At 65.3% G+C, this 25205-nt stretch overlaps 47 non-coding genes across 47 annotated transcripts; all 47 read left to right on the top strand.

Moving 5' to 3' along the window:
• The first annotated feature begins 471 nt into the window (after positions 1-471).
• Positions 472-542, top strand: TRNAG-GCC (transfer RNA glycine (anticodon GCC)). The gene has a single exon. It is a non-coding gene; the product is annotated as a tRNA-Gly (tRNA).
• An 81-nt stretch (positions 543-623) lies between these two features.
• On the top strand, positions 624-695 carry TRNAW-CCA (transfer RNA tryptophan (anticodon CCA)). Its single transcript has one exon. It is a non-coding gene; the product is annotated as a tRNA-Trp (tRNA).
• Positions 696-1404: 709 nt separating this feature from the next.
• On the top strand, positions 1405-1475 carry TRNAG-GCC (transfer RNA glycine (anticodon GCC)). The gene has a single exon. It is a non-coding gene; the product is annotated as a tRNA-Gly (tRNA).
• An 81-nt stretch (positions 1476-1556) lies between these two features.
• TRNAW-CCA (transfer RNA tryptophan (anticodon CCA)) lies at positions 1557-1628 on the top strand. Its single transcript has one exon. It is a non-coding gene; the product is annotated as a tRNA-Trp (tRNA).
• Positions 1629-2338: 710 nt separating this feature from the next.
• On the top strand, positions 2339-2409 carry TRNAG-GCC (transfer RNA glycine (anticodon GCC)). Its single transcript has one exon. It is a non-coding gene; the product is annotated as a tRNA-Gly (tRNA).
• An 81-nt stretch (positions 2410-2490) lies between these two features.
• TRNAW-CCA (transfer RNA tryptophan (anticodon CCA)) lies at positions 2491-2562 on the top strand. The gene has a single exon. It is a non-coding gene; the product is annotated as a tRNA-Trp (tRNA).
• Positions 2563-3271: 709 nt separating this feature from the next.
• TRNAG-GCC (transfer RNA glycine (anticodon GCC)) lies at positions 3272-3342 on the top strand. Its single transcript has one exon. It is a non-coding gene; the product is annotated as a tRNA-Gly (tRNA).
• Positions 3343-3423: 81 nt separating this feature from the next.
• TRNAW-CCA (transfer RNA tryptophan (anticodon CCA)) lies at positions 3424-3495 on the top strand. The gene has a single exon. It is a non-coding gene; the product is annotated as a tRNA-Trp (tRNA).
• A 709-nt stretch (positions 3496-4204) lies between these two features.
• On the top strand, positions 4205-4275 carry TRNAG-GCC (transfer RNA glycine (anticodon GCC)). The gene has a single exon. It is a non-coding gene; the product is annotated as a tRNA-Gly (tRNA).
• Positions 4276-4356: 81 nt separating this feature from the next.
• TRNAW-CCA (transfer RNA tryptophan (anticodon CCA)) lies at positions 4357-4428 on the top strand. Its single transcript has one exon. It is a non-coding gene; the product is annotated as a tRNA-Trp (tRNA).
• Positions 4429-5137: 709 nt separating this feature from the next.
• Positions 5138-5208, top strand: TRNAG-GCC (transfer RNA glycine (anticodon GCC)). The gene has a single exon. It is a non-coding gene; the product is annotated as a tRNA-Gly (tRNA).
• An 81-nt stretch (positions 5209-5289) lies between these two features.
• On the top strand, positions 5290-5361 carry TRNAW-CCA (transfer RNA tryptophan (anticodon CCA)). Its single transcript has one exon. It is a non-coding gene; the product is annotated as a tRNA-Trp (tRNA).
• Positions 5362-6222: 861 nt separating this feature from the next.
• On the top strand, positions 6223-6294 carry TRNAW-CCA (transfer RNA tryptophan (anticodon CCA)). Its single transcript has one exon. It is a non-coding gene; the product is annotated as a tRNA-Trp (tRNA).
• An 867-nt stretch (positions 6295-7161) lies between these two features.
• TRNAW-CCA (transfer RNA tryptophan (anticodon CCA)) lies at positions 7162-7233 on the top strand. The gene has a single exon. It is a non-coding gene; the product is annotated as a tRNA-Trp (tRNA).
• Positions 7234-8093: 860 nt separating this feature from the next.
• On the top strand, positions 8094-8165 carry TRNAW-CCA (transfer RNA tryptophan (anticodon CCA)). Its single transcript has one exon. It is a non-coding gene; the product is annotated as a tRNA-Trp (tRNA).
• Positions 8166-8873: 708 nt separating this feature from the next.
• TRNAG-GCC (transfer RNA glycine (anticodon GCC)) lies at positions 8874-8944 on the top strand. Its single transcript has one exon. It is a non-coding gene; the product is annotated as a tRNA-Gly (tRNA).
• Positions 8945-9025: 81 nt separating this feature from the next.
• TRNAW-CCA (transfer RNA tryptophan (anticodon CCA)) lies at positions 9026-9097 on the top strand. The gene has a single exon. It is a non-coding gene; the product is annotated as a tRNA-Trp (tRNA).
• A 710-nt stretch (positions 9098-9807) lies between these two features.
• TRNAG-GCC (transfer RNA glycine (anticodon GCC)) lies at positions 9808-9878 on the top strand. Its single transcript has one exon. It is a non-coding gene; the product is annotated as a tRNA-Gly (tRNA).
• An 81-nt stretch (positions 9879-9959) lies between these two features.
• TRNAW-CCA (transfer RNA tryptophan (anticodon CCA)) lies at positions 9960-10031 on the top strand. Its single transcript has one exon. It is a non-coding gene; the product is annotated as a tRNA-Trp (tRNA).
• Positions 10032-10740: 709 nt separating this feature from the next.
• Positions 10741-10811, top strand: TRNAG-GCC (transfer RNA glycine (anticodon GCC)). Its single transcript has one exon. It is a non-coding gene; the product is annotated as a tRNA-Gly (tRNA).
• Positions 10812-10892: 81 nt separating this feature from the next.
• On the top strand, positions 10893-10964 carry TRNAW-CCA (transfer RNA tryptophan (anticodon CCA)). Its single transcript has one exon. It is a non-coding gene; the product is annotated as a tRNA-Trp (tRNA).
• Positions 10965-11674: 710 nt separating this feature from the next.
• Positions 11675-11745, top strand: TRNAG-GCC (transfer RNA glycine (anticodon GCC)). The gene has a single exon. It is a non-coding gene; the product is annotated as a tRNA-Gly (tRNA).
• An 81-nt stretch (positions 11746-11826) lies between these two features.
• On the top strand, positions 11827-11898 carry TRNAW-CCA (transfer RNA tryptophan (anticodon CCA)). Its single transcript has one exon. It is a non-coding gene; the product is annotated as a tRNA-Trp (tRNA).
• Positions 11899-12608: 710 nt separating this feature from the next.
• On the top strand, positions 12609-12679 carry TRNAG-GCC (transfer RNA glycine (anticodon GCC)). The gene has a single exon. It is a non-coding gene; the product is annotated as a tRNA-Gly (tRNA).
• An 81-nt stretch (positions 12680-12760) lies between these two features.
• Positions 12761-12832, top strand: TRNAW-CCA (transfer RNA tryptophan (anticodon CCA)). The gene has a single exon. It is a non-coding gene; the product is annotated as a tRNA-Trp (tRNA).
• A 710-nt stretch (positions 12833-13542) lies between these two features.
• TRNAG-GCC (transfer RNA glycine (anticodon GCC)) lies at positions 13543-13613 on the top strand. Its single transcript has one exon. It is a non-coding gene; the product is annotated as a tRNA-Gly (tRNA).
• An 81-nt stretch (positions 13614-13694) lies between these two features.
• On the top strand, positions 13695-13766 carry TRNAW-CCA (transfer RNA tryptophan (anticodon CCA)). Its single transcript has one exon. It is a non-coding gene; the product is annotated as a tRNA-Trp (tRNA).
• Positions 13767-14476: 710 nt separating this feature from the next.
• On the top strand, positions 14477-14547 carry TRNAG-GCC (transfer RNA glycine (anticodon GCC)). The gene has a single exon. It is a non-coding gene; the product is annotated as a tRNA-Gly (tRNA).
• Positions 14548-14628: 81 nt separating this feature from the next.
• TRNAW-CCA (transfer RNA tryptophan (anticodon CCA)) lies at positions 14629-14700 on the top strand. The gene has a single exon. It is a non-coding gene; the product is annotated as a tRNA-Trp (tRNA).
• Positions 14701-15410: 710 nt separating this feature from the next.
• TRNAG-GCC (transfer RNA glycine (anticodon GCC)) lies at positions 15411-15481 on the top strand. The gene has a single exon. It is a non-coding gene; the product is annotated as a tRNA-Gly (tRNA).
• An 81-nt stretch (positions 15482-15562) lies between these two features.
• Positions 15563-15634, top strand: TRNAW-CCA (transfer RNA tryptophan (anticodon CCA)). Its single transcript has one exon. It is a non-coding gene; the product is annotated as a tRNA-Trp (tRNA).
• Positions 15635-16344: 710 nt separating this feature from the next.
• Positions 16345-16415, top strand: TRNAG-GCC (transfer RNA glycine (anticodon GCC)). Its single transcript has one exon. It is a non-coding gene; the product is annotated as a tRNA-Gly (tRNA).
• Positions 16416-17278: 863 nt separating this feature from the next.
• Positions 17279-17349, top strand: TRNAG-GCC (transfer RNA glycine (anticodon GCC)). Its single transcript has one exon. It is a non-coding gene; the product is annotated as a tRNA-Gly (tRNA).
• An 81-nt stretch (positions 17350-17430) lies between these two features.
• TRNAW-CCA (transfer RNA tryptophan (anticodon CCA)) lies at positions 17431-17502 on the top strand. Its single transcript has one exon. It is a non-coding gene; the product is annotated as a tRNA-Trp (tRNA).
• A 710-nt stretch (positions 17503-18212) lies between these two features.
• Positions 18213-18283, top strand: TRNAG-GCC (transfer RNA glycine (anticodon GCC)). The gene has a single exon. It is a non-coding gene; the product is annotated as a tRNA-Gly (tRNA).
• Positions 18284-18364: 81 nt separating this feature from the next.
• On the top strand, positions 18365-18436 carry TRNAW-CCA (transfer RNA tryptophan (anticodon CCA)). The gene has a single exon. It is a non-coding gene; the product is annotated as a tRNA-Trp (tRNA).
• Positions 18437-19145: 709 nt separating this feature from the next.
• On the top strand, positions 19146-19216 carry TRNAG-GCC (transfer RNA glycine (anticodon GCC)). The gene has a single exon. It is a non-coding gene; the product is annotated as a tRNA-Gly (tRNA).
• An 81-nt stretch (positions 19217-19297) lies between these two features.
• Positions 19298-19369, top strand: TRNAW-CCA (transfer RNA tryptophan (anticodon CCA)). The gene has a single exon. It is a non-coding gene; the product is annotated as a tRNA-Trp (tRNA).
• Positions 19370-20079: 710 nt separating this feature from the next.
• TRNAG-GCC (transfer RNA glycine (anticodon GCC)) lies at positions 20080-20150 on the top strand. Its single transcript has one exon. It is a non-coding gene; the product is annotated as a tRNA-Gly (tRNA).
• An 81-nt stretch (positions 20151-20231) lies between these two features.
• Positions 20232-20303, top strand: TRNAW-CCA (transfer RNA tryptophan (anticodon CCA)). Its single transcript has one exon. It is a non-coding gene; the product is annotated as a tRNA-Trp (tRNA).
• Positions 20304-21013: 710 nt separating this feature from the next.
• Positions 21014-21084, top strand: TRNAG-GCC (transfer RNA glycine (anticodon GCC)). The gene has a single exon. It is a non-coding gene; the product is annotated as a tRNA-Gly (tRNA).
• An 81-nt stretch (positions 21085-21165) lies between these two features.
• TRNAW-CCA (transfer RNA tryptophan (anticodon CCA)) lies at positions 21166-21237 on the top strand. Its single transcript has one exon. It is a non-coding gene; the product is annotated as a tRNA-Trp (tRNA).
• Positions 21238-21947: 710 nt separating this feature from the next.
• Positions 21948-22018, top strand: TRNAG-GCC (transfer RNA glycine (anticodon GCC)). Its single transcript has one exon. It is a non-coding gene; the product is annotated as a tRNA-Gly (tRNA).
• Positions 22019-22099: 81 nt separating this feature from the next.
• TRNAW-CCA (transfer RNA tryptophan (anticodon CCA)) lies at positions 22100-22171 on the top strand. Its single transcript has one exon. It is a non-coding gene; the product is annotated as a tRNA-Trp (tRNA).
• Positions 22172-22882: 711 nt separating this feature from the next.
• On the top strand, positions 22883-22953 carry TRNAG-GCC (transfer RNA glycine (anticodon GCC)). Its single transcript has one exon. It is a non-coding gene; the product is annotated as a tRNA-Gly (tRNA).
• Positions 22954-23034: 81 nt separating this feature from the next.
• TRNAW-CCA (transfer RNA tryptophan (anticodon CCA)) lies at positions 23035-23106 on the top strand. The gene has a single exon. It is a non-coding gene; the product is annotated as a tRNA-Trp (tRNA).
• A 709-nt stretch (positions 23107-23815) lies between these two features.
• Positions 23816-23886, top strand: TRNAG-GCC (transfer RNA glycine (anticodon GCC)). Its single transcript has one exon. It is a non-coding gene; the product is annotated as a tRNA-Gly (tRNA).
• Positions 23887-25205: the final 1319 nt, after the last annotated feature.

The following is a 25205-nucleotide window of genomic DNA, read 5'->3' as shown; positions in this document are numbered from 1 at the left end:
CCGTAGTCAGGCGCGTTATCCGTTGCGCCACTGGCCCACGCCTCCAGGTGAGGCGCGGGGGGGGGGGGGCCGGCGCCAGGACCGAGGGTGCTGCCCGCCCGGGCTTCTTTCTCCCAGCAGCACCGAAGAGAACGGCGGACAAAAGGCTGCCGTAGGCCCAGAGCAGCGAGCGAGAGGGCACGAGCGCACGCCCAGGCGGCGAGCAGCTGCCCACTTGTGCAAGCCTGCGTTTTTCCAGGCCCCACGGCAAAAGGAGGCCTGTTTCTGCCTGGTTTCGAACCAGGGACCTTTCGCGTGTGAAGCGAACGTGATAACCACTACACTACAGAAACCCAGGGCCCGACACGGCCACTGAGGGGCCTGCCGGAGAGGCCCCCTTTGGCTGGCAGGCCGCCGCCGCCTCGGGCCCTGGCAGGTGGCCGCACGGCCGAGAGCACAGGCTCCGCTCGAAGGCCGGTTCCTCCCAGCAAGGCATTGGTGGTTCAGTGGTAGAATTCTCGCCCGCCACGCGGGAGGCCCGTGTTCGATTCACGGCCAATGCAGCCCCTTCTTTTTCCGCCGCGGCTCCTTCCCGGCCCCGCTGCCCGCCCTCGCAGCACCAAGAGCTGCAGGGCCTGCCGGCTGGCCTCGTGGCGCAACGGCAGCGCGTCTGACTCCAGATCAGAAGGCTATGTGTTCAAATCACATCGGGGTCAGGCGGGCGAAAAGTTTGGCGGGCGAGGAGGCCCGGTCACGGCAATGGAGCGGCGCTGAAAGCCGCGGCCAGTGTTCCTCTTGGCCCCGTGGGGCACGCGCTTTTCCTGGCCGCCGGGGGAAGGAGAACAAAGAAGGGGAGGAAAGGGAAAGGGAAAGGGAAAGAAAAAAAAAAAGCACCCGCATCCCGGAAGGTGCCGTCACCACAAGCCAGGCAGGAGTCGAACCTGCAATCTCCTGATCCGTAGTCAGGCGCGTTATCCGTTGCGCCACTGGCCCACGCCTCCAGGTGAGGCGCGGGGGGGGGGGCCGGCGCCAGGACCGAGGGTGCTGCCCGCCCGGGCTTCTTTCTCCCAGCAGCACCGAAGAGAACGGCGGACAAAAGGCTGCCGTAGGCCCAGAGCAGCGAGCGAGAGGGCACGAGCGCACGCCCAGGCGGCGAGCAGCTGCCCACTTGTGCAAGCCTGCGTTTTTCCAGGCCCCACGGCAAAAGGAGGCCTGTTTCTGCCTGGTTTCGAACCAGGGACCTTTCGCGTGTGAAGCGAACGTGATAACCACTACACTACAGAAACCCAGGGCCCGACACAGCCATTGAGGGGCCTGCCGGAGAGGCCCCCTTTGGCTGGCAGGCCGCCGCCGCCTCGGGCCCTGGCAGGTGGCCGCACGGCCGAGAGCACAGGCTCCGCTCGAAGGCCGGTTCCTCCCAGCAAGGCATTGGTGGTTCAGTGGTAGAATTCTCGCCCGCCACGCGGGAGGCCCGTGTTCGATTCACGGCCAATGCAGCCCCTTCTTTTTCCGCCGCGGCTCCTTCCCGGCCCCGCTGCCCGCCCTCGCAGCACCAAGAGCTGCAGGGCCTGCCGGCTGGCCTCGTGGCGCAACGGCAGCGCGTCTGACTCCAGATCAGAAGGCTATGTGTTCAAATCACATCGGGGTCAGGCGGGCGAAAAGTTTGGCGGGCGAGGAGGCCCGGTCACGGCAATGGAGCGGCGCTGAAAGCCGCGGCCAGTGTTCCTCTTGGCCCCGTGGGGCACGCGCTTTTCCTGGCCGCCGGGGGAAGGAGAACAAAGAAGGGGAGGAAAGGGAAAGGGAAAGGGAAAGAAAAAAAAAAAGCACCCGCATCCCGGAAGGTGCCGTCACCACAAGCCAGGCAGGAGTCGAACCTGCAATCTCCTGATCCGTAGTCAGGCGCGTTATCCGTTGCGCCACTGGCCCACGCCTCCAGGTGAGGCGCGGGGGGGGGGGGCCGGCGCCAGGACCGAGGGTGCTGCCCGCCCGGGCTTCTTTCTCCCAGCAGCACCGAAGAGAACGGCGGACAAAAGGCTGCCGTAGGCCCAGAGCAGCGAGCGAGAGGGCACGAGCGCACGCCCAGGCGGCGAGCAGCTGCCCACTTGTGCAAGCCTGCGTTTTTCCAGGCCCCACGGCAAAAGGAGGCCTGTTTCTGCCTGGTTTCGAACCAGGGACCTTTCGCGTGTGAAGCGAACGTGATAACCACTACACTACAGAAACCCAGGGCCCGACACGGCCACTGAGGGGCCTGCCGGAGAGGCCCCCTTTGGCTGGCAGGCCGCCGCCGCCTCGGGCCCTGGCAGGTGGCCGCACGGCCGAGAGCACAGGCTCCGCTCGAAGGCCGGTTCCTCCCAGCAAGGCATTGGTGGTTCAGTGGTAGAATTCTCGCCCGCCACGCGGGAGGCCCGTGTTCGATTCACGGCCAATGCAGCCCCTTCTTTTTCCGCCGCGGCTCCTTCCCGGCCCCGCTGCCCGCCCTCGCAGCACCAAGAGCTGCAGGGCCTGCCGGCTGGCCTCGTGGCGCAACGGCAGCGCGTCTGACTCCAGATCAGAAGGCTATGTGTTCAAATCACATCGGGGTCAGGCGGGCGAAAAGTTTGGCGGGCGAGGAGGCCCGGTCACGGCAATGGAGCGGCGCTGAAAGCCGCGGCCAGTGTTCCTCTTGGCCCCGTGGGGCACGCGCTTTTCCTGGCCGCCGGGGGAAGGAGAACAAAGAAGGGGAGGAAAGGGAAAGGGAAAGGGAAAGAAAAAAAAAAAGCACCCGCATCCCGGAAGGTGCCGTCACCACAAGCCAGGCAGGAGTCGAACCTGCAATCTCCTGATCCGTAGTCAGGCGCGTTATCCGTTGCGCCACTGGCCCACGCCTCCAGGTGAGGCGCGGGGGGGGGGGCCGGCGCCAGGACCGAGGGTGCTGCCCGCCCGGGCTTCTTTCTCCCAGCAGCACCGAAGAGAACGGCGGACAAAAGGCTGCCGTAGGCCCAGAGCAGCGAGCGAGAGGGCACGAGCGCACGCCCAGGCGGCGAGCAGCTGCCCACTTGTGCAAGCCTGCGTTTTTCCAGGCCCCACGGCAAAAGGAGGCCTGTTTCTGCCTGGTTTCGAACCAGGGACCTTTCGCGTGTGAAGCGAACGTGATAACCACTACACTACAGAAACCCAGGGCCCGACACGGCCACTGAGGGGCCTGCCGGAGAGGCCCCCTTTGGCTGGCAGGCCGCCGCCGCCTCGGGCCCTGGCAGGTGGCCGCACGGCCGAGAGCACAGGCTCCGCTCGAAGGCCGGTTCCTCCCAGCAAGGCATTGGTGGTTCAGTGGTAGAATTCTCGCCCGCCACGCGGGAGGCCCGTGTTCGATTCACGGCCAATGCAGCCCCTTCTTTTTCCGCCGCGGCTCCTTCCCGGCCCCGCTGCCCGCCCTCGCAGCACCAAGAGCTGCAGGGCCTGCCGGCTGGCCTCGTGGCGCAACGGCAGCGCGTCTGACTCCAGATCAGAAGGCTATGTGTTCAAATCACATCGGGGTCAGGCGGGCGAAAAGTTTGGCGGGCGAGGAGGCCCGGTCACGGCAATGGAGCGGTGCTGAAAGCCGCGGCCAGTGTTCCTCTTTGCCCCGTGGGGCACGCGCTTTTCCTGGCCGCCGGGGGAAGGAGAACAAAGAAGGGGAGGAAAGGGAAAGGGAAAGGGAAAGAAAAAAAAAAAGCACCCGCATCCCGGAAGGTGCCGTCACCACAAGCCAGGCAGGAGTCGAACCTGCAATCTCCTGATCCGTAGTCAGGCGCGTTATCCGTTGCGCCACTGGCCCACGCCTCCAGGTGAGGCGCGGGGGGGGGGGCCGGCGCCAGGACCGAGGGTGCTGCCCGCCCGGGCTTCTTTCTCCCAGCAGCACCGAAGAGAACGGCGGACAAAAGGCTGCCGTAGGCCCAGAGCAGCGAGCGAGAGGGCACGAGCGCACGCCCAGGCGGCGAGCAGCTGCCCACTTGTGCAAGCCTGCGTTTTTCCAGGCCCCACGGCAAAAGGAGGCCTGTTTCTGCCTGGTTTCGAACCAGGGACCTTTCGCGTGTGAAGCGAACGTGATAACCACTACACTACAGAAACCCAGGGCCCGACACGGCCACTGAGGGGCCTGCCGGAGAGGCCCCCTTTGGCTGGCAGGCCGCCGCCGCCTCGGGCCCTGGCAGGTGGCCGCACGGCCGAGAGCACAGGCTCCGCTCGAAGGCCGGTTCCTCCCAGCAAGGCATTGGTGGTTCAGTGGTAGAATTCTCGCCCGCCACGCGGGAGGCCCGTGTTCGATTCACGGCCAATGCAGCCCCTTCTTTTTCCGCCGCGGCTCCTTCCCGGCCCCGCTGCCCGCCCTCGCAGCACCAAGAGCTGCAGGGCCTGCCGGCTGGCCTCGTGGCGCAACGGCAGCGCGTCTGACTCCAGATCAGAAGGCTATGTGTTCAAATCACATCGGGGTCAGGCGGGCGAAAAGTTTGGCGGGCGAGGAGGCCCGGTCACGGCAATGGAGCGGCGCTGAAAGCCGCGGCCAGTGTTCCTCTTGGCCCCGTGGGGCACGCGCTTTTCCTGGCCGCCGGGGGAAGGAGAACAAAGAAGGGGAGGAAAGGGAAAGGGAAAGGGAAAGAAAAAAAAAAAGCACCCGCATCCCGGAAGGTGCCGTCACCACAAGCCAGGCAGGAGTCGAACCTGCAATCTCCTGATCCGTAGTCAGGCGCGTTATCCGTTGCGCCACTGGCCCACGCCTCCAGGTGAGGCGCGGGGGGGGGGGCCGGCGCCAGGACCGAGGGTGCTGCCCGCCCGGGCTTCTTTCTCCCAGCAGCACCGAAGAGAACGGCGGACAAAAGGCTGCCGTAGGCCCAGAGCAGCGAGCGAGAGGGCACGAGCGCACGCCCAGGCGGCGAGCAGCTGCCCACTTGTGCAAGCCTGCGTTTTTCCAGGCCCCACGGCAAAAGGAGGCCTGTTTCTGCCTGGTTTCGAACCAGGGACCTTTCGCGTGTGAAGCGAACGTGATAACCACTACACTACAGAAACCCAGGGCCCGACACGGCCACTGAGGGGCCTGCCGGAGAGGCCCCCTTTGGCTGGCAGGCCGCCGCCGCCTCGGGCCCTGGCAGGTGGCCGCACGGCCGAGAGCACAGGCTCCGCTCGAAGGCCGGTTCCTCCCAGCAAGGCATTGGTGGTTCAGTGGTAGAATTCTCGCCCGCCACGCGGGAGGCCCGTGTTCGATTCACGGCCAATGCAGCCCCTTCTTTTTCCGCCGCGGCTCCTTCCCGGCCCCGCTGCCCGCCCTCGCAGCACCAAGAGCTGCAGGGCCTGCCGGCTGGCCTCGTGGCGCAACGGCAGCGCGTCTGACTCCAGATCAGAAGGCTATGTGTTCAAATCACATCGGGGTCAGGCGGGCGAAAAGTTTGGCGGGCGAGGAGGCCCGGTCACGGCAATGGAGCGGCGCTGAAAGCCGCGGCCAGTGTTCCTCTTGGCCCCGTGGGGCACGCGCTTTTCCTGGCCGCCGGGGGAAGGAGAACAAAGAAGGGGAGGAAAGGGAAAGGGAAAGGGAAAGAAAAAAAAAAAGCACCCGCATCCCGGAAGGTGCCGTCACCACAAGCCAGGCAGGAGTCGAACCTGCAATCTCCTGATCCGTAGTCAGGCGCGTTATCCGTTGCGCCACTGGCCCACGCCTCCAGGTGAGGCGCGGGGGGGGGGGCCGGCGCCAGGACCGAGGGTGCTGCCCGCCCGGGCTTCTTTCTCCCAGCAGCACCGAAGAGAACGGCGGACAAAAGGCTGCCGTAGGCCCAGAGCAGCGAGCGAGAGGGCACGAGCGCACGCCCAGGCGGCGAGCAGCTGCCCACTTGTGCAAGCCTGCGTTTTTCCAGGCCCCACGGCAAAAGGAGGCCTGTTTCTGCCTGGTTTCGAACCAGGGACCTTTCGCGTGTGAAGCGAACATGATAACCACTACACTACAGAAACCCAGGGCCCGACACGGCCACTGAGGGGCCTGCCGGAGAGGCCCCCTTTGGCTGGCAGGCCGCCGCCGCCTCGGGCCCTGGCAGGTGGCCGCACGGCCGAGAGCACAGGCTCCGCTCGAAGGCCGGTTCCTCCCAGCAAGGCATTGGTGGTTCAGTGGTAGAATTCTCGCCCGCCACGTGGGAGGCCCGTGTTCGATTCACGGCCAATGCAGCCCCTTCTTTTTCCGCCGCGGCTCCTTCCCGGCCCCGCTGCCCGCCCTCGCAGCACCAAGAGCTGCAGGGCCTGCCGGCTGGCCTCGTGGCGCAACGGCAGCGCGTCTGACTCCAGATCAGAAGGCTATGTGTTCAAATCACATCGGGGTCAGGCGGGCGAAAAGTTTGGCGGGCGAGGAGGCCCGGTCACGGCAATGGAGCGGCGCTGAAAGCCGCGGCCAGTGTTCCTCTTGGCCCCGTGGGGCACGCGCTTTTCCTGGCCGCCGGGGGAAGGAGAACAAAGAAGGGGAGGAAAGGGAAAGGGAAAGGGAAAGGGAAAGAAAAAAAAAAAGCACCCGCATCCCGGAAGGTGCCGTCACCACAAGCCAGGCAGGAGTCGAACCTGCAATCTCCTGATCCGTAGTCAGGCGCGTTATCCGTTGCGCCACTGGCCCACGCCTCCAGGTGAGGCGCGGGGGGGGGGGCCGGCGCCAGGACCGAGGGTGCTGCCCGCCCGGGCTTCTTTCTCCCAGCAGCACCGAAGAGAACGGCGGACAAAAGGCTGCCGTAGGCCCAGAGCAGCGAGCGAGAGGGCACGAGCGCACGCCCAGGCGGCGAGCAGCTGCCCACTTGTGCAAGCCTGCGTTTTTCCAGGCCCCACGGCAAAAGGAGGCCTGTTTCTGCCTGGTTTCGAACCAGGGACCTTTCGCGTGTGAAGCGAACGTGATAACCACTACACTACAGAAACCCAGGGCCCGACACGGCCACTGAGGGGCCTGCCGGAGAGGCCCCCTTTGGCTGGCAGGCCGCCGCCGCCTCGGGCCCTGGCAGGTGGCCGCACGGCCGAGAGCACAGGCTCCGCTCGAAGGCCGGTTCCTCCCAGCAAGGCATTGGTGGTTCAGTGGTAGAATTCTCGCCCGCCACGCGGGAGGCCCGTGTTCGATTCACGGCCAATGTAGCCCCTTCTTTTTCCGCCGCGGCTCCTTCCCGGCCCCGCTGCCCGCCCTCGCAGCACCAAGAGCTGCAGGGCCTGCCGGCTGGCCTCGTGGCGCAACGGCAGCGCGTCTGACTCCAGATCAGAAGGCTATGTGTTCAAATCACATCGGGGTCAGGCGGGCGAAAAGTTTGGCGGGCGAGGAGGCCCGGTCACGGCAATGGAGCGGCGCTGAAAGCCGCGGCCAGTGTTCCTCTTGGCCCCGTGGGGCACGCGCTTTTCCTGGCCGCCGGGGGAAGGAGAACAAAGAAGGGGAGGAAAGGGAAAGGGAAAGGGAAAGAAAAAAAAAAAGCACCCGCATCCCGGAAGGTGCCGTCACCACAAGCCAGGCAGGAGTCGAACCTGCAATCTCCTGATCCGTAGTCAGGCGCGTTATCCGTTGCGCCACTGGCCCACGCCTCCAGGTGAGGCGCGGGGGGGGGGCCGGCGCCAGGACCGAGGGTGCTGCCCGCCCGGGCTTCTTTCTCCCAGCAGCACCGAAGAGAACGGCGGACAAAAGGCTGCCGTAGGCCCAGAGCAGCGAGCGAGAGGGCACGAGCGCACGCCCAGGCGGCGAGCAGCTGCCCACTTGTGCAAGCCTGCGTTTTTCCAGGCCCCACGGCAAAAGGAGGCCTGTTTCTGCCTGGTTTCGAACCAGGGACCTTTCGCGTGTGAAGCGAACGTGATAACCACTACACTACAGAAACCCAGGGCCCGACACGGCCACTGAGGGGCCTGCCGGAGAGGCCCCCTTTGGCTGGCAGGCCGCCGCCGCCTCGGGCCCTGGCAGGTGGCCGCACGGCCGAGAGCACAGGCTCCGCTCGAAGGCCGGTTCCTCCCAGCAAGGCATTGGTGGTTCAGTGGTAGAATTCTTGCCCGCCACGCGGGAGGCCCGTGTTCGATTCACGGCCAATGCAGCCCCTTCTTTTTCCGCCGCGGCTCCTTCCCGGCCCCGCTGCCCGCCCTCGCAGCACCAAGAGCTGCAGGGCCTGCCGGCTGGCCTCGTGGCGCAACGGCAGCGCGTCTGACTCCAGATCAGAAGGCTATGTGTTCAAATCACATCGGGGTCAGGCGGGCGAAAAGTTTGGCGGGCGAGGAGGCCCGGTCACGGCAATGGAGCGGCGCTGAAAGCCGCGGCCAGTGTTCCTCTTGGCCCCGTGGGGCACGCGCTTTTCCTGGCCGCCGGGGGAAGGAGAACAAAGAAGGGGAGGAAAGGGAAAGGGAAAGGGAAAGAAAAAAAAAAAGCACCCGCATCCCGGAAGGTGCCGTCACCACAAGCCAGGCAGGAGTCGAACCTGCAATCTCCTGATCCGTAGTCAGGCGCGTTATCCGTTGCGCCACTGGCCCACGCCTCCAGGTGAGGCGCGGGGGGGGGGCCGGCGCCAGGACCGAGGGTGCTGCCCGCCCGGGCTTCTTTCTCCCAGCAGCACCGAAGAGAACGGCGGACAAAAGGCTGCCGTAGGCCCAGAGCAGCGAGCGAGAGGGCACGAGCGCACGCCCAGGCGGCGAGCAGCTGCCCACTTGTGCAAGCCTGCGTTTTTCCAGGCCCCACGGCAAAAGGAGGCCTGTTTCTGCCTGGTTTCGAACCAGGGACCTTTCGCGTGTGAAGCGAACGTGATAACCACTACACTACAGAAACCCAGGGCCCGACACGGCCACTGAGGGGCCTGCCGGAGAGGCCCCCTTTGGCTGGCAGGCCGCCGCCGCCTCGGGCCCTGGCAGGTGGCCGCACGGCCGAGAGCACAGGCTCCGCTCGAAGGCCGGTTCCTCCCAGCAAGGCATTGGTGGTTCAGTGGTAGAATTCTCGCCCGCCACGCGGGAGGCCCGTGTTCGATTCACGGCCAATGCAGCCCCTTCTTTTTCCGCCGCGGCTCCTTCCCGGCCCCGCTGCCCGCCCTCGCAGCACCAAGAGCTGCAGGGCCTGCCGGCTGGCCTCGTGGCGCAACGGCAGCGCGTCTGACTCCAGATCAGAAGGCTATGTGTTCAAATCACATCGGGGTCAGGCGGGCGAAAAGTTTGGCGGGCGAGGAGGCCCGGTCACGGCAATGGAGCGGCGCTGAAAGCCGCGGCCAGTGTTCCTCTTGGCCCCGTGGGGCACGCGCTTTTCCTGGCCGCCGGGGGAAGGAGAACAAAGAAGGGGAGGAAAGGGAAAGGGAAAGGGAAAGAAAAAAAAAAAGCACCCGCATCCCGGAAGGTGCCGTCACCACAAGCCAGGCAGGAGTCGAACCTGCAATCTCCTGATCCGTAGTCAGGCGCGTTATCCGTTGCGCCACTGGCCCACGCCTCCAGGTGAGGCGCGGGGGGGGGGGGCCGGCGCCAGGACCGAGGGTGCTGCCCGCCCGGGCTTCTTTCTCCCAGCAGCACCGAAGAGAACGGCGGACAAAAGGCTGCCGTAGGCCCAGAGCAGCGAGCGAGAGGGCACGAGCGCACGCCCAGGCGGCGAGCAGCTGCCCACTTGTGCAAGCCTGCGTTTTTCCAGGCCCCACGGCAAAAGGAGGCCTGTTTCTGCCTGGTTTCGAACCAGGGACCTTTCGCGTGTGAAGCGAACGTGATAACCACTACACTACAGAAACCCAGGGCCCGACACGGCCACTGAGGGGCCTGCCGGAGAGGCCCCCTTTGGCTGGCAGGCCGCCGCCGCCTCGGGCCCTGGCAGGTGGCCGCACGGCCGAGAGCACAGGCTCCGCTCGAAGGCCGGTTCCTCCCAGCAAGGCATTGGTGGTTCAGTGGTAGAATTCTCGCCCGCCACGCGGGAGGCCCGTGTTCGATTCACGGCCAATGCAGCCCCTTCTTTTTCCGCCGCGGCTCCTTCCCGGCCCCGCTGCCCGCCCTCGCAGCACCAAGAGCTGCAGGGCCTGCCGGCTGGCCTCGTGGCGCAACGGCAGCGCGTCTGACTCCAGATCAGAAGGCTATGTGTTCAAATCACATCGGGGTCAGGCGGGCGAAAAGTTTGGCGGGCGAGGAGGCCCGGTCACGGCAATGGAGCGGCGCTGAAAGCCGCGGCCAGTGTTCCTCTTGGCCCCGTGGGGCACGCGCTTTTCCTGGCCGCCGGGGGAAGGAGAACAAAGAAGGGGAGGAAAGGGAAAGGGAAAGGGAAAGAAAAAAAAAAAGCACCCGCATCCCGGAAGGTGCCGTCACCACAAGCCAGGCAGGAGTCGAACCTGCAATCTCCTGATCCGTAGTCAGGCGCGTTATCCGTTGCGCCACTGGCCCACGCCTCCAGGTGAGGCGCGGGGGGGGGGGCCGGCGCCAGGACCGAGGGTGCTGCCCGCCCGGGCTTCTTTCTCCCAGCAGCACCGAAGAGAACGGCGGACAAAAGGCTGCCGTAGGCCCAGAGCAGCGAGCGAGAGGGCACGAGCGCACGCCCAGGCGGCGAGCAGCTGCCCACTTGTGCAAGCCTGCGTTTTTCCAGGCCCCACGGCAAAAGGAGGCCTGTTTCTGCCTGGTTTCGAACCAGGGACCTTTCGCGTGTGAAGCGAACGTGATAACCACTACACTACAGAAACCCAGGGCCCGACACGGCCACTGAGGGGCCTGCCGGAGAGGCCCCCTTTGGCTGGCAGGCCGCCGCCGCCTCGGGCCCTGGCAGGTGGCCGCACGGCCGAGAGCACAGGCTCCGCTCGAAGGCCGGTTCCTCCCAGCAAGGCATTGGTGGTTCAGTGGTAGAATTCTCGCCCGCCACGCGGGAGGCCCGTGTTCGATTCACGGCCAATGCAGCCCCTTCTTTTTCCGCCGCGGCTCCTTCCCGGCCCCGCTGCCCGCCCTCGCAGCACCAAGAGCTGCAGGGCCTGCCGGCTGGCCTCGTGGCGCAACGGCAGCGCGTCTGACTCCAGATCAGAAGGCTATGTGTTCAAATCACATCGGGGTCAGGCGGGCGAAAAGTTTGGCGGGCGAGGAGGCCCGGTCACGGCAATGGAGCGGCGCTGAAAGCCGCGGCCAGTGTTCCTCTTGGCCCCGTGGGGCACGCGCTTTTCCTGGCCGCCGGGGGAAGGAGAACAAAGAAGGGGAGGAAAGGGAAAGGGAAAGGGAAAGAAAAAAAAAAAGCACCCGCATCCCGGAAGGTGCCGTCACCACAAGCCAGGCAGGAGTCGAACCTGCAATCTCCTGATCCGTAGTCAGGCGCGTTATCCGTTGCGCCACTGGCCCACGCCTCCAGGTGAGGCGCGGGGGGGGGGGGCCGGCGCCAGGACCGAGGGTGCTGCCCGCCCGGGCTTCTTTCTCCCAGCAGCACCGAAGAGAACGGCGGACAAAAGGCTGCCGTAGGCCCAGAGCAGCGAGCGAGAGGGCACGAGCGCACGCCCAGGCGGCGAGCAGCTGCCCACTTGTGCAAGCCTGCGTTTTTCCAGGCCCCACGGCAAAAGGAGGCCTGTTTCTGCCTGGTTTCGAACCAGGGACCTTTCGCGTGTGAAGCGAACGTGATAACCACTACACTACAGAAACCCAGGGCCCGACACGGCCACTGAGGGGCCTGCCGGAGAGGCCCCCTTTGGCTGGCAGGCCGCCGCCGCCTCGGGCCCTGGCAGGTGGCCGCACGGCCGAGAGCACAGGCTCCGCTCGAAGGCCGGTTCCTCCCAGCAAGGCATTGGTGGTTCAGTGGTAGAATTCTCGCCCGCCACGCGGGAGGCCCGTGTTCGATTCACGGCCAATGCAGCCCCTTCTTTTTCCGCCGCGGCTCCTTCCCGGCCCCGCTGCCCGCCCTCGCAGCACCAAGAGCTGCAGGGCCTGCCGGCTGGCCTCGTGGCGCAACGGCAGCGCGTCTGACTCCAGATCAGAAGGCTATGTGTTCAAATCACATCGGGGTCAGGCGGGCGAAAAGTTTGGCGGGCGAGGAGGCCCGGTCACGGCAATGGAGCGGCGCTGAAAGCCGCGGCCAGTGTTCCTCTTGGCCCCGTGGGGCACGCGCTTTTCCTGGCCGCCGGGGGAAGGAGAACAAAGAAGGGGAGGAAAGGGAAAGGGAAAGGGAAAGAAAAAAAAAAAGCACCCGCATCCCGGAAGGTGCCGTCACCACAAGCCAGGCAGGAGTCGAACCTGCAATCTCCTGATCCGTAGTCAGGCGCGTTATCCGTTGCGCCACTGGCCCACGCCTCCAGGTGAGGCGCGGGGGGGGGGGGCCGGCGCCAGGACCGAGGGTGCTGCCCGCCCGGGCTTCTTTCTCCCAGCAGCACCGAAGAGAACGGCGGACAAAAGGCTGCCGTAGGCCCAGAGCAGCGAGCGAGAGGGCACGAGCGCACGCCCAGGCGGCGAGCAGCTGCCCACTTGTGCAAGCCTGCGTTTTTCCAGGCCCCACGGCAAAAGGAGGCCTGTTTCTGCCTGGTTTCGAACCAGGGACCTTTCGCGTGTGAAGCGAACGTGATAACCACTACACTACAGAAACCCAGGGCCCGACACGGCCACTGAGGGGCCTGCCGGAGAGGCCCCCTTTGGCTGGCAGGCCGCCGCCGCCTCGGGCCCTGGCAGGTGGCCGCACGGCCGAGAGCACAGGCTCCGCTCGAAGGCCGGTTCCTCCCAGCAAGGCATTGGTGGTTCAGTGGTAGAATTCTCGCCCGCCACGCGGGAGGCCCGTGTTCGATTCACGGCCAATGCAGCCCCTTCTTTTTCCGCCGCGGCTCCTTCCCGGCCCCGCTGCCCGCCCTCGCAGCACCAAGAGCTGCAGGGCCTGCCGGCTGGCCTCGTGGCGCAACGGCAGCGCGTCTGACTCCAGATCAGAAGGCTATGTGTTCAAATCACATCGGGGTCAGGCGGGCGAAAAGTTTGGCGGGCGAGGAGGCCCGGTCACGGCAATGGAGCGGCGCTGAAAGCCGCGGCCAGTGTTCCTCTTGGCCCCGTGGGGCACGCGCTTTTCCTGGCCGCCGGGGGAAGGAGAACAAAGAAGGGGAGGAAAGGGAAAGGGAAAGGGAAAGAAAAAAAAAAAGCACCCGCATCCCGGAAGGTGCCGTCACCACAAGCCAGGCAGGAGTCGAACCTGCAATCTCCTGATCCGTAGTCAGGCGCGTTATCCGTTGCGCCACTGGCCCACGCCTCCAGGTGAGGCGCGGGGGGGGGGGGCCGGCGCCAGGACCGAGGGTGCTGCCCGCCCGGGCTTCTTTCTCCCAGCAGCACCGAAGAGAACGGCGGACAAAAGGCTGCCGTAGGCCCAGAGCAGCGAGCGAGAGGGCACGAGCGCACGCCCAGGCGGCGAGCAGCTGCCCACTTGTGCAAGCCTGCGTTTTTCCAGGCCCCACGGCAAAAGGAGGCCTGTTTCTGCCTGGTTTCGAACCAGGGACCTTTCGCGTGTGAAGCGAACGTGATAACCACTACACTACAGAAACCCAGGGCCCGACACGGCCACTGAGGGGCCTGCCGGAGAGGCCCCCTTTGGCTGGCAGGCCGCCGCCGCCTCGGGCCCTGGCAGGTGGCCGCACGGCCGAGAGCACAGGCTCCGCTCGAAGGCCGGTTCCTCCCAGCAAGGCATTGGTGGTTCAGTGGTAGAATTCTCGCCCGCCACGCGGGAGGCCCGTGTTCGATTCACGGCCAATGCAGCCCCTTCTTTTTCCGCCGCGGCTCCTTCCCGGCCCCGCTGCCCGCCCTCGCAGCACCAAGAGCTGCAGGGCCTGCCGGCTGGCCTCGTGGCGCAACGGCAGCGCGTCTGACTCCAGATCAGAAGGCTATGTGTTCAAATCACATCGGGGTCAGGCGGGCGAAAAGTTTGGCGGGCGAGGAGGCCCGGTCACGGCAATGGAGCGGCGCTGAAAGCCGCGGCCAGTGTTCCTCTTGGCCCCGTGGGGCACGCGCTTTTCCTGGCCGCCGGGGGAAGGAGAACAAAGAAGGGGAGGAAAGGGAAAGGGAAAGGGAAAGAAAAAAAAAAAGCACCCGCATCCCGGAAGGTGCCGTCACCACAAGCCAGGCAGGAGTCGAACCTGCAATCTCCTGATCCGTAGTCAGGCGCGTTATCCGTTGCGCCACTGGCCCACGCCTCCAGGTGAGGCGCGGGGGGGGGGGGCCGGCGCCAGGACCGAGGGTGCTGCCCGCCCGGGCTTCTTTCTCCCAGCAGCACCGAAGAGAACGGCGGACAAAAGGCTGCCGTAGGCCCAGAGCAGCGAGCGAGAGGGCACGAGCGCACGCCCAGGCGGCGAGCAGCTGCCCACTTGTGCAAGCCTGCGTTTTTCCAGGCCCCACGGCAAAAGGAGGCCTGTTTCTGCCTGGTTTCGAACCAGGGACCTTTCGCGTGTGAAGCGAACGTGATAACCACTACACTACAGAAACCCAGGGCCCGACACGGCCACTGAGGGGCCTGCCGGAGAGGCCCCCTTTGGCTGGCAGGCCGCCGCCGCCTCGGGCCCTGGCAGGTGGCCGCACGGCCGAGAGCACAGGCTCCGCTCGAAGGCCGGCTCCTCCCAGCAAGGCATTGGTGGTTCAGTGGTAGAATTCTCGCCCGCCACGCGGGAGGCCCGTGTTCGATTCACGGCCAATGCAGCCCCTTCTTTTTCCGCCGCGGCTCCTTCCCGGCCCCGCTGCCCGCCCTCGCAGCACCAAGAGCTGCAGGGCCTGCCGGCTGGCCTCGTGGCGCAACGGCAGCGCGTCTGACTCCAGATCAGAAGGCTATGTGTTCAAATCACATCGGGGTCAGGCGGGCGAAAAGTTTGGCGGGCGAGGAGGCCCGGTCACGGCAATGGAGCGGCGCTGAAAGCCGCGGCCAGTGTTCCTCTTGGCCCCGTGGGGCACGCGCTTTTCCTGGCCGCCGGGGGAAGGAGAACAAAGAAGGGGAGGAAAGGGAAAGGGAAAGGGAAAGAAAAAAAAAAAGCACCCGCATCCCGGAAGGTGCCGTCACCACAAGCCAGGCAGGAGTCGAACCTGCAATCTCCTGATCCGTAGTCAGGCGCGTTATCCGTTGCGCCACTGGCCCACGCCTCCAGGTGAGGCGCGGGGGGGGGGGGCCGGCGCCAGGACCGAGGGTGCTGCCCGCCCGGGCTTCTTTCTCCCAGCAGCACCGAAGAGAACGGCGGACAAAAGGCTGCCGTAGGCCCAGAGCAGCGAGCGAGAGGGCACGAGCGCACGCCCAGGCGGCGAGCAGCTGCCCACTTGTGCAAGCCTGCGTTTTTCCAGGCCCCACGGCAAAAGGAGGCCTGTTTCTGCCTGGTTTCGAACCAGGGACCTTTCGCGTGTGAAGCGAACGTGATAACCACTACACTACAGAAACCCAGGGCCCGACACGGCCACTGAGGGGCCTGCCGGAGAGGCCCCCTTTGGCTGGCAGGCCGCCGCCGCCTCGGGCCCTGGCAGGTGGCCGCACGGCCGAGAGCACAGGCTCCGCTCGAAGGCCGGTTCCTCCCAGCAAGGCATTGGTGGTTCAGTGGTAGAATTCTCGCCCGCCACGCGGGAGGCCCGTGTTCGATTCACGGCCAATGCAGCCCCTTCTTTTTCCGCCGCGGCTCCTTCCCGGCCCCGCTGCCCGCCCTCGCAGCACCAAGAGCTGCAGGGCCTGCCGGCTGGCCTCGTGGCGCAACGGCAGCGCGTCTGACTCCAGATCAGAAGGCTATGTGTTCAAATCACATCGGGGTCAGGCGGGCGAAAAGTTTGGCGGGCGAGGAGGCCCGGTCACGGCAATGGAGCGGCGCTGAAAGCCGCGGCCAGTGTTCCTCTTGGCCCCGTGGGGCACGCGCTTTTCCTGGCCGCCGGGGGAAGGAGAACAAAGAAGGGGAGGAAAGGGAAAGGGAAAGGGAAAGAAAAAAAAAAAGCACCCGCATCCCGGAAGGTGCCGTCACCACAAGCCAGGCAGGAGTCGAACCTGCAATCTCCTGATCCGTAGTCAGGCGCGTTATCCGTTGCGCCACTGGCCCACGCCTCCAGGTGAGGCGCGGGGGGGGGGGGCCGGCGCCAGGACCGAGGGTGCTGCCCGCCCGGGCTTCTTTCTCCCAGCAGCACCGAAGAGAACGGCGGACAAAAGGCTGCCGTAGGCCCAGAGCAGCGAGCGAGAGGGCACGAGCGCACGCCCAGGCGGCGAGCAGCTGCCCACTTGTGCAAGCCTGCGTTTTTCCAGGCCCCACGGCAAAAGGAGGCCTGTTTCTGCCTGGTTTCGAACCAGGGACCTTTCGCGTGTGAAGCGAACGTGATAACCACTACACTTCAGAAACCCAGGGCCCGACACGGCCACTGAGGGGCCTGCCGGAGAGGCCCCCTTTGGCTGGCAGGCCGCCGCCGCCTCGGGCCCTGGCAGGTGGCCGCACGGCCGAGAGCACAGGCTCCGCTCGAAGGCCGGTTCCTCCCAGCAAGGCATTGGTGGTTCAGTGGTAGAATTCTCGCCCGCCACGCGGGAGGCCCGTGTTCGATTCACGGCCAATGCAGCCCCTTCTTTTTCCGCCGCGGCTCCTTCCCGGCCCCGCTGCCCGCCCTCGCAGCACCAAGAGCTGCAGGGCCTGCCGGCTGGCCTCGTGGCGCAACGGCAGCGCGTCTGACTCCAGATCAGAAGGCTATGTGTTCAAATCACATTGGGGTCAGGCGGGCGAAAAGTTTGGCGGGCGAGGAGGCCCGGTCACGGCAATGGAGCGGCGCTGAAAGCCGCGGCCAGTGTTCCTCTTGGCCCCGTGGGGCACGCGCTTTTCCTGGCCGCCGGGGGAAGGAGAACAAAGAAGGGGAGGAAAGGGAAAGGGAAAGGGAAAGAAAAAAAAAAAGCACCCGCATCCCGGAAGGTGCCGTCACCACAAGCCAGGCAGGAGTCGAACCTGCAATCTCCTGATCCGTAGTCAGGCGCGTTATCCGTTGCGCCACTGGCCCACGCCTCCAGGTGAGGCGCGGGGGGGGGGGGCCGGCGCCAGGACCGAGGGTGCTGCCCGCCCGGGCTTCTTTCTCCCAGCAGCACCGAAGAGAACGGCGGACAAAAGGCTGCCGTAGGCCCAGAGCAGCGAGCGAGAGGGCACGAGCGCACGCCCAGGCGGCGAGCAGCTGCCCACTTGTGCAAGCCTGCGTTTTTCCAGGCCCCACGGCAAAAGGAGGCCTGTTTCTGCCTGGTTTCGAACCAGGGACCTTTCGCGTGTGAAGCGAACGTGATAACCACTACACTACAGAAACCCAGGGCCCGACACGGCCACTGAGGGGCCTGCCGGAGAGGCCCCCTTTGGCTGGCAGGCCGCCGCCGCCTCGGGCCCTGGCAGGTGGCCGCACGGCCGAGAGCACAGGCTCCGCTCGAAGGCCGGTTCCTCCCAGCAAGGCATTGGTGGTTCAGTGGTAGAATTCTCGCCCGCCACGCGGGAGGCCCGTGTTCGATTCACGGCCAATGCAGCCCCTTCTTTTTCCGCCGCGGCTCCTTCCCGGCCCCGCTGCCCGCCCTCGCAGCACCAAGAGCTGCAGGGCCTGCCGGCTGGCCTCGTGGCGCAACGGCAGCGCGTCTGACTCCAGATCAGAAGGCTATGTGTTCAAATCACATCGGGGTCAGGCGGGCGAAAAGTTTGGCGGGCGAGGAGGCCCGGTCACGGCAATGGAGCGGCGCTGAAAGCCGCGGCCAGTGTTCCTCTTGGCCCCGTGGGGCACGCGCTTTTCCTGGCCGCCGGGGGAAGGAGAACAAAGAAGGGGAGGAAAGGGAAAGGGAAAGGGAAAGAAAAAAAAAAAGCACCCGCATCCCGGAAGGTGCCGTCACCACAAGCCAGGCAGGAGTCGAACCTGCAATCTCCTGATCCGTAGTCAGGCGCGTTATCCGTTGCGCCACTGGCCCACGCCTCCAGGTGAGGCGCGGGGGGGGGGGGCCGGCGCCAGGACCGAGGGTGCTGCCCGCCCGGGCTTCTTTCTCCCAGCAGCACCGAAGAGAACGGCGGACAAAAGGCTGCCGTAGGCCCAGAGCAGCGAGCGAGAGGGCACGAGCGCACGCCCAGGCGGCGAGCAGCTGCCCACTTGTGCAAGCCTGCGTTTTTCCAGGCCCCACGGCAAAAGGAGGCCTGTTTCTGCCTGGTTTCGAACCAGGGACCTTTCGCGTGTGAAGCGAACGTGATAACCACTACACTACAGAAACCCAGGGCCCGACACGGCCACTGAGGGGCCTGCCGGAGAGGCCCCCTTTGGCTGGCAGGCCGCCGCCGCCTCAGGCCCTGGCAGGTGGCCGCACGGCCGAGAGCACAGGCTCCGCTCGAAGGCCGGTTCCTCCCAGCAAGGCATTGGTGGTTCAGTGGTAGAATTCTCGCCCGCCACGCGGGAGGCCCGTGTTCGATTCACGGCCAATGCAGCCCCTTCTTTTTCCGCCGCGGCTCCTTCCCGGCCCCGCTGCCCGCCCTCGCAGCACCAAGAGCTGCAGGGCCTGCCGGCTGGCCTCGTGGCGCAACGGCAGCGCGTCTGACTCCAGATCAGAAGGCTATGTGTTCAAATCACATCGGGGTCAGGCGGGCGAAAAGTTTGGCGGGCGAGGAGGCCCGGTCACGGCAATGGAGCGGCGCTGAAAGCCGCGGCCAGTGTTCCTCTTGGCCCCGTGGGGCACGCGCTTTTCCTGGCCGCCGGGGGAAGGAGAACAAAGAAGGGGAGGAAAGGGAAAGGGAAAGGGAAAGAAAAAAAAAAAGCACCCGCATCCCGGAAGGTGCCGTCACCACAAGCCAGGCAGGAGTCGAACCTGCAATCTCCTGATCCGTAGTCAGGCGCGTTATCCGTTGCGCCACTGGCCCACGCCTCCAGGTGAGGCGCGGGGGGGGGGGCCGGCGCCAGGACCGAGGGTGCTGCCCGCCCGGGCTTCTTTCTCCCAGCAGCACCGAAGAGAACGGCGGACAAAAGGCTGCCGTAGGCCCAGAGCAGCGAGCGAGAGGGCACGAGCGCACGCCCAGGCGGCGAGCAGCTGCCCACTTGTGCAAGCCTGCGTTTTTCCAGGCCCCACGGCAAAAGGAGGCCTGTTTCTGCCTGGTTTCGAACCAGGGACCTTTCGCGTGTGAAGCGAACGTGATAACCACTACACTACAGAAACCCAGGGCCCGACACGGCCACTGAGGGGCCTGCCGGAGAGGCCCCCTTTGGCTGGCAGGCCGCCGCCGCCTCGGGCCCTGGCAGGTGGCCGCACGGCCGAGAGCACAGGCTCCGCTCGAAGGCCGGTTCCTCCCAGCAAGGCATTGGTGGTTCAGTGGTAGAATTCTCGCCCGCCACGCGGGAGGCCCGTGTTCGATTCACGGCCAATGCAGCCCCTTCTTTTTCCGCCGCGGCTCCTTCCCGGCCCCGCTGCCCGCCCTCGCAGCACCAAGAGCTGCAGGGCCTGCCGGCTGGCCTCGTGGCGCAACGGCAGCGCGTCTGACTCCAGATCAGAAGGCTATGTGTTCAAATCACATCGGGGTCAGGCGGGCGAAAAGTTTGGCGGGCGAGGAGGCCCGGTCACGGCAATGGAGCGGCGCTGAAAGCCGCGGCCAGTGTTCCTCTTGGCCCCGTGGGGCACGCGCTTTTCCTGGCCGCCGGGGGAAGGAGAACAAAGAAGGGGAGGAAAGGGAAAGGGAAAGGGAAAGAAAAAAAAAAAGCACCCGCATCCCGGAAGGTGCCGTCACCACAAGCCAGGCAGGAGTCGAACCTGCAATCTCCTGATCCGTAGTCAGGCGCGTTATCCGTTGCGCCACTGGCCCACGCCTCCAGGTGAGGCGCGGGGGGGGGGGGCCGGCGCCAGGACCGAGGGTGCTGCCCGCCCGGGCTTCTTTCTCCCAGCAGCACCGAAGAGAACGGCGGACAAAAGGCTGCCGTAGGCCCAGAGCAGCGAGCGAGAGGGCACGAGCGCACGCCCAGGCGGCGAGCAGCTGCCCACTTGTGCAAGCCTGCGTTTTTCCAGGCCCCACGGCAAAAGGAGGCCTGTTTCTGCCTGGTTTCGAACCAGGGACCTTTCGCGTGTGAAGCGAACGTGATAACCACTACACTACAGAAACCCAGGGCCCGACACGGCCACTGAGGGGCCTGCCGGAGAGGCCCCCTTTGGCTGGCAGGCCACCGCCGCCTCGGGCCCTGGCAGGTGGCCGCACGGCCGAGAGCACAGGCTCCGCTCGAAGGCCGGTTCCTCCCAGCAAGGCATTGGTGGTTCAGTGGTAGAATTCTCGCCCGCCACGCGGGAGGCCCGTGTTCGATTCACGGCCAATGCAGCCCCTTCTTTTTCCGCCGCGGCTCCTTCCCGGCCCCGCTGCCCGCCCTCGCAGCACCAAGAGCTGCAGGGCCTGCCGGCTGGCCTCGTGGCGCAACGGCAGCGCGTCTGACTCCAGATCAGAAGGCTATGTGTTCAAATCACATCGGGGTCAGGCGGGCGAAAAGTTTGGCGGGCGAGGAGGCCCGGTCACGGCAATGGAGCGGCGCTGAAAGCCGCGGCCAGTGTTCCTCTTGGCCCCGTGGGGCACGCGCTTTTCCTGGCCGCCGGGGGAAGGAGAACAAAGAAGGGGAGGAAAGGGAAAGGGAAAGGGAAAGAAAAAAAAAAAGCACCCGCATCCCGGAAGGTGCCGTCACCACAAGCCAGGCAGGAGTCGAACCTGCAATCTCCTGATCCGTAGTCAGGCGCGTTATCCGTTGCGCCACTGGCCCACGCCTCCAGGTGAGGCGCGGGGGGGGGGGGCCGGCGCCAGGACCGAGGGTGCTGCCCGCCCGGGCTTCTTTCTCCCAGCAGCACCGAAGAGAACGGCGGACAAAAGGCTGCCGTAGGCCCAGAGCAGCGAGCGAGAGGGCACGAGCGCACGCCCAGGCGGCGAGCAGCTGCCCACTTGTGCAAGCCTGCGTTTTTCCAGGCCCCACGGCAAAAGGAGGCCTGTTTCTGCCTGGTTTCGAACCAGGGACCTTTCGCGTGTGAAGCGAACGTGATAACCACTACACTACAGAAACCCAGGGCCCGACACGGCCACTGAGGGGCCTGCCGGAGAGGCCCCCTTTGGCTGGCAGGCCGCCGCCGCCTCGGGCCCTGGCAGGTGGCCGCACGGCCGAGAGCACAGGCTCCGCTCGAAGGCCGGTTCCTCCCAGCAAGGCATTGGTGGTTCAGTGGTAGAATTCTCGCCCGCCACGCGGGAGGCCCGTGTTCGATTCACGGCCAATGCAGCCCCTTCTTTTTCCGCCGCGGCTCCTTCCCGGCCCCGCTGCCCGCCCTCGCAGCACCAAGAGCTGCAGGGCCTGCCGGCTGGCCTCGTGGCGCAACGGCAGCGCGTCTGACTCCAGATCAGAAGGCTATGTGTTCAAATCACATCGGGGTCAGGCGGGCGAAAAGTTTGGCGGGCGAGGAGGCCCGGTCACGGCAATGGAGCGGCGCTGAAAGCCGCGGCCAGTGTTCCTCTTGGCCCCGTGGGGCACGCGCTTTTCCTGGCCGCCGGGGGAAGGAGAACAAAGAAGGGGAGGAAAGGGAAAGGGAAAGGGAAAGAAAAAAAAAAAGCACCCGCATCCCGGAAGGTGCCGTCACCACAAGCCAGGCAGGAGTCGAACCTGCAATCTCCTGATCCGTAGTCAGGCGCGTTATCCGTTGCGCCACTGGCCCACGCCTCCAGGTGAGGCGCGGGGGGGGGGGGCCGGCGCCAGGACCGAGGGTGCTGCCCGCCCGGGCTTCTTTCTCCCAGCAGCACCGAAGAGAACGGCGGACAAAAGGCTGCCGTAGGCCCAGAGCAGCGAGCGAGAGGGCACGAGCGCACGCCCAGGCGGCGAGCAGCTGCCCACTTGTGCAAGCCTGCGTTTTTCCAGGCCCCACGGCAAAAGGAGGCCTGTTTCTGCCTGGTTTCGAACCAGGGACCTTTCGCGTGTGAAGCGAACGTGATAACCACTACACTACAGAAACCCAGGGCCCGACACGGCCACTGAGGGGCCTGCCGGAGAGGCCCCCTTTGGCTGGCAGGCCGCCGCCGCCTCGGGCCCTGGCAGGTGGCCGCACGGCCGAGAGCACAGGCTCCGCTCGAAGGCCGGTTCCTCCCAGCAAGGCATTGGTGGTTCAGTGGTAGAATTCTCGCCCGCCACGCGGGAGGCCCGTGTTCGATTCACGGCCAATGCAGCCCCTTCTTTTTCCGCCGCGGCTCCTTCCCGGCCCCGCTGCCCGCCCTCGCAGCACCAAGAGCTGCAGGGCCTGCCGGCTGGCCTCGTGGCGCAACGGCAGCGCGTCTGACTCCAGATCAGAAGGCTATGTGTTCAAATCACATCGGGGTCAGGCGGGCGAAAAGTTTGGCGGGCGAGGAGGCCCGGTCACGGCAATGGAGCGGCGCTGAAAGCCGCGGCCAGTGTTCCTCTTGGCCCCGTGGGGCACGCGCTTTTCCTGGCCGCCGGGGGAAGGAGAACAAAGAAGGGGAGGAAAGGGAAAGGGAAAGGGAAAGAAAAAAAAAAAGCACCCGCATCCCGGAAGGTGCCGTCACCACAAGCCAGGCAGGAGTCGAACCTGCAATCTCCTGATCCGTAGTCAGGCGCGTTATCCGTTGCGCCACTGGCCCACGCCTCCAGGTGAGGCGCGGGGGGGGGGGGGCCGGCGCCAGGACCGAGGGTGCTGCCCGCCCGGGCTTCTTTCTCCCAGCAGCACCGAAGAGAACGGCGGACAAAAGGCTGCCGTAGGCCCAGAGCAGCGAGCGAGAGGGCACGAGCGCACGCCCAGGCGGCGAGCAGCTGCCCACTTGTGCAAGCCTGCGTTTTTCCAGGCCCCACGGCAAAAGGAGGCCTGTTTCTGCCTGGTTTCGAACCAGGGACCTTTCGCGTGTGAAGCGAACGTGATAACCACTACACTACAGAAACCCAGGGCCCGACACGGCCACTGAGGGGCCTGCCGGAGAGGCCCCCTTTGGCTGGCAGGCCGCCGCCGCCTCGGGCCCTGGCAGGTGGCCGCACGGCCGAGAGCACAGGCTCCGCTCGAAGGCCGGTTCCTCCCAGCAAGGCATTGGTGGTTCAGTGGTAGAATTCTCGCCCGCCACGCGGGAGGCCCGTGTTCGATTCACGGCCAATGCAGCCCCTTCTTTTTCCGCCGCGGCTCCTTCCCGGCCCCGCTGCCCGCCCTCGCAGCACCAAGAGCTGCAGGGCCTGCCGGCTGGCCTCGTGGCGCAACGGCAGCGCGTCTGACTCCAGATCAGAAGGCTATGTGTTCAAATCACATCGGGGTCAGGCGGGCGAAAAGTTTGGCGGGCGAGGAGGCCCGGTCACGGCAATGGAGCGGCGCTGAAAGCCGCGGCCAGTGTTCCTCTTGGCCCCGTGGGGCACGCGCTTTTCCTGGCCGCCGGGGGAAGGAGAACAAAGAAGGGGAGGAAAGGGAAAGGGAAAGGGAAAGAAAAAAAAAAAGCACCCGCATCCCGGAAGGTGCCGTCACCACAAGCCAGGCAGGAGTCGAACCTGCAATCTCCTGATCCGTAGTCAGGCGCGTTATCCGTTGCGCCACTGGCCCACGCCTCCAGGTGAGGCGCGGGGGGGGGGGCCGGCGCCAGGACCGAGGGTGCTGCCCGCCCGGGCTTCTTTCTCCCAGCAGCACCGAAGAGAACGGCGGACAAAAGGCTGCCGTAGGCCCAGAGCAGCGAGCGAGAGGGCACGAGCGCACGCCCAGGCGGCGAGCAGCTGCCCACTTGTGCAAGCCTGCGTTTTTCCAGGCCCCACGGCAAAAGGAGGCCTGTTTCTGCCTGGTTTCGAACCAGGGACCTTTCGCGTGTGAAGCGAACGTGATAACCACTACACTACAGAAACCCAGGGCCCGACACGGCCACTGAGGGGCCTGCCGGAGAGGCCCCCTTTGGCTGGCAGGCCGCCGCCGCCTCGGGCCCTGGCAGGTGGCCGCACGGCCGAGAGCACAGGCTCCGCTCGAAGGCCGGTTCCTCCCAGCAAGGCATTGGTGGTTCAGTGGTAGAATTCTCGCCCGCCACGCGGGAGGCCCGTGTTCGATTCACGGCCAATGCAGCCCCTTCTTTTTCCGCCGCGGCTCCTTCCCGGCCACTCCCCATGGGACTTTGTGGGGCTTGTTAATCACCTGTGAACATTTGTTTTGTTATAATTTACAGGGAACACTGCCTGGAAATATTTGTTTGTATCCTGTGTGAAAGTTTGTAGATTGTTGTGAGCCATGTTGTATTGATATTGTGGCAAAGCACTTATCAGTCATTGGGCTTCGCTGCGAAATGTGCCTTTAAGTTGCTGTGTTTTGTGCCAGCGGCACAGACCGTAGCAAACAGAGTGCTAAACAGGGGAGTTTGATTGGGAGTTTGGAAAGGAGTTTGTAAAAAGGAGCCCACCTGGTTGCAACTTTTGTAGTATTGTATACCTTGACAAGAATTGAGGCTGGAAGCTGTGTCCTGCACAGGGATAGCAATGGTCATTTTATTAGCCCTGGGTGGCAATACTTTTTGATTGGGGTCCACTCTAAAGATTTTGAAAGTGATCGAGGGCCATGGTAGCTATGGAGGAGGTGCAGGAACTCAGATGTAGGTTAGGTGCAGAAGGGAGCCTGAGGTAAGGGAGGGAATTTGGGTGAAGGAAGCAATTGTGACCTGGGGCAGTGGGCTAGGGTGCAAAGGGTTGGACTGTGACATTGGGCAGGGAATGGGGGTACAGGAGGTTGTTCAGGGGTTTGGGTTGTGAGCTAGAGTTGCAGGGGACTGTGATCTAGGGTGGGGGATTGGGGTCTCGGGTCTGAGAGGGGTGCAGGAATGGGGCAGAGGATTTTGATATGTGGAGTAAGGGAAGCAGGAGTGGGGGGCAGAGGGTTGGGGAAGGGTGGGGCTGGGGTGCCAGAAGCAGCTTCTGGCCAGGGGACTTACCAGCCAGCAGCCTGTTCCTGAATCAGCTTCCCTGCCTCCCACACAGACTGAAGTCATGTGCTCCATGAATTATTAAGAACCCCTTCTGCTTTGCGGCTGTATGTTATTGAAACACAGTTCCTGTTGATCAGTTTTTGGGCAGAGCCAGCCATTTGGCTTGTGCTGGAGGTGGGTGCAGTCACTAAAGCTTCCTCCTCTTCCCTCCGGTCTGTTTTTAAAGTGAAACCTCCCCACATTTGCATTTCTGAGTGGCGTGTGAGTGGGGTGAGGTAAGCAAGGAGCCTGCCTGGGGCTTCCTGCAGCGTCCGTGGGCCAGGTCTGGTGGCGTAGTGGGCCGTATCTGGTCCGTGGCCATATTTTACCAAGGCCCGATCTAAGCTATGGCACAGGCTGTGCGGACAAGTGGATGTGTACTCCCTGGAACACACCCTCCTAGAGCAGATAGGTAAAACAAGCTTTGTG

The sequence above is a fragment of the Pelodiscus sinensis genome, chromosome 3 (genome assembly GCF_049634645.1).
Source record: "Pelodiscus sinensis isolate JC-2024 chromosome 3, ASM4963464v1, whole genome shotgun sequence".
Classification (NCBI taxonomy): domain Eukaryota; kingdom Metazoa; phylum Chordata; order Testudines; family Trionychidae; genus Pelodiscus; species Pelodiscus sinensis.
Note: the sequence above shows the minus strand (reverse complement) of the source record. Positions and strands in the feature narration are given on the sequence as shown.